The sequence below is a fragment of the Galeopterus variegatus genome, unplaced genomic scaffold (genome assembly GCF_000696425.1).
Source record: "Galeopterus variegatus unplaced genomic scaffold, G_variegatus-3.0.2 Scaffold69, whole genome shotgun sequence".
Classification (NCBI taxonomy): Eukaryota; Metazoa; Chordata; class Mammalia; order Dermoptera; family Cynocephalidae; genus Galeopterus; species Galeopterus variegatus.
The window spans coordinates 1,220,226-1,222,889 of record NW_007726180.1 but is presented as its reverse complement, the minus strand read 5'-3'; the positions used below and the strand labels follow the sequence as shown (position 1 = coordinate 1,222,889).

General features: G+C 41.5%; 1 long non-coding RNA gene across 1 annotated transcript in view; it reads left to right on the top strand.

The window, feature by feature from the left end:
• Positions 1-2,451, top strand: part of LOC103594436 — a 4,563-nt gene extending 2,112 nt beyond the window's left edge. The window contains exons 3-4 of the long non-coding RNA XR_550853.1: positions 860-943; positions 1,766-2,451. This is a non-coding gene — a long non-coding RNA (uncharacterized LOC103594436). The remainder of the gene's footprint in view (positions 1-859; positions 944-1,765) is intronic.
• The last annotated feature ends 213 nt before the right edge of the window (positions 2,452-2,664 follow it).

Sequence of the window (2,664 nt, the reverse complement as noted above, 5' to 3'; positions counted from 1 at the left end):
CCCCGCGTCGTGGCTCCTGCGCCTCGCTCAGCTAGTGAGCGGGAACCGGTCTGTATGTGGGATCCGAACCCTCGGGCGGGAGCGCCGCCGCGCTTCCCAAGCGGCGCACTATCCAGTGCGCCACCGGGCCGGCCCTCATCACTAGTTTTAATGGCCTGAAATTTGCACTGGCACTGCCTTTGTCCTTGACCTCAACTCCCACCACTCTCTCCATCATTCACTCTGTCACAAACACACCAGCCCTTCTTGCTGTTCCTGGAACACACACTGAGATTGTTCCCACCTCCTGGCCTTGGCCCTGCCTATTCCCTTTGCTTGGAATGCTCTGACCCCAGGTCTGTCTCCCTTCCTTCTTTCCTTCCTTCTTCCATCCTTCCTTCTTCCTTCCCTCCCTCCTTTCCTTCCTTCCTTCTTTCTTTCTTTCTTTCATTGACAATAATTGTGTATATTTCTGGTGTACAATGTGGTGTTTTGACCTGTGCATATATTGTAAAAGATTCAATCAAGCTAATTAAATACACCCATCACCTCAATAACTTAGCATTTTTTTGTGGTGAGGACATGGAAAATCTATTCTTTCAGCAATTTTGAAATACACAACACATTATTTATTATTAACTGTGGTCACCATGCAGTGCAATAGATCATTTAAAGTTGTTCCTGCAGTCTAATTGAAACTTTGTACCAGGTCTCCCTGTGATTTACTCCTCCAATGGGAATCAAGATTTTTCATATTCTCCAGGATGTTTTAATAATATGCAGCCAGGTTTGAGAATAACTGAGCTAGAATGTCATATAAGCTCCAGCTTCTTCAAACTTAAATGTGCATATAAACCACCTGAAAATCTTATTCCAACAGAGATTCTGATTCAGGAGTGTTGTGGGGCCCAAGATTCTCCATTTCTAATGAACTGCCAGGCGATGCTCGCCTCTCACCCTGATGGTAAGTTCCCCAAGGACAGGGAATATACCTCAATTGGTGCCAACTGCAAAGGAGGTGCCCTGCCCTGTGAATGTTTGCTGACTGAAACCTTCACCATTGCCTCAGCCTCCTGCCACCACTAGTAGCTTCTGATGACCTAAAATAAGATGGTATATGTCACTTAATCAATATGTCAGGCTCTGTAATGTGGATAGTATAAAAAGCCTTTATACATTGGGTAAGTGTTTAGCATTTAAATCCTCACATTTTAGAGCCATAACAATTTTGTTCTAGACCAAGAATGAAGCTTTCATTTCTCTTGCTATGATAAAATGGGCTTTTGTTCTTCAAATTCTTCCCCATGGCTATTATCACTACCTCAGTCTTACTGGGTATGACATGGAGAGAGGTAGACTTCAACCAGAGATATTTTCTGAGAGAAAAAAATAGGAAAGTAAAGATTCTGCTCTCCTTTTGGTATCTAATATCCTCCTCATGGTCATAAATAGAACTGGTTCCTGACATCCATACCACATAACTAGATTTCCAAGTCTCAGTTCTGTCAACAGTGTCATCAATTGCCTTTATAGCATTTTCTTCTGAAGTCTTCTTTGTGCCACTTTATCTATCTCCCCTGCCCAGAGCGTCCTCACCCAAAAGACATCCCTCAGGCACCCCGTTTAGTCACCAGCTAAATCCAAAATGAAGTCACCTCTGGTCTTGCCCCACCTTATACCAGCAGAGAAGATAATCTAGTTTCAGGGGCTGCATGTCTGTCCTCCCTAGAGTACAATAGAACGGGATTTCTTCCTAATGAGGTTAACAGGGATATTGTGGTTTCAGGGTTTTCTGACAGGCTGAAGATTTATCCTCCCCACTCTTTTTCCTGACTCAGAAGAGAATTGCAGACCTGGAATCTGCAATGCCTCTGGCTCACTTGGTAATTTACAATTGATGACTTGGAAAGAGAATGAAGATAAAGACGCTGACCTGGGAAGTGTCCTTTTATAGAGAGGTATTGTAATTTGGTGGGGAATGTTTTCATGCAACTCTTTTGAAAAAACACAGCGGTTTAGCGAATGTACTTTGATCAATGACTTAATCAGCCAGGCTCTCAAAGGCCACTCCTTTCTGAGCATAGAGACAAAGATGTACAATTTACTGATTAGAAAAGAGGAGCATGTATATTGATAAATTAAAATTTAAAAAAGGGGGAGCACGTGGGTGCTAATGAAAATTATACAAGTACAGTGGTGTACGATTCCATTTTGTGATGCTCAAAGCCAGACAATACTAACCTACGCTGCTAGAAGTAAAAGTAGAGGTTACCTTGGGGTAGGAGTTAGTGACTGGAAGGAAGCATGAGATGTACTTCTGGGGTGCTGGGAATGTTCTATTTCTTGATTCTTTTGCTTGGTTGTATTCACTTTGTGAAATTTTATTGATATATACAGTTACGATTTGTGCAATTTTCTTTGTATTTCATGTTTTATTAAAAAGTTTGCCAACAAATATCCAACAAATATAAACACTCCTTTTAATCAAGTTTTCTACTTACAAATAAATCACAAGGTCAAAAAAATCAGTGTTTGAGAATGTATCTGGAAATTGAAGACAAGTTCCCCCCTTCTCCAAAATTCGCCTTTTCCAATCAGACTTTGGTGAAATGTATATGTTAGCCCTCTTCCTGATCCTAACAGTTTTGCTTTGATTGTGCTTAATGCTAGAAAAGCCATTTCTTG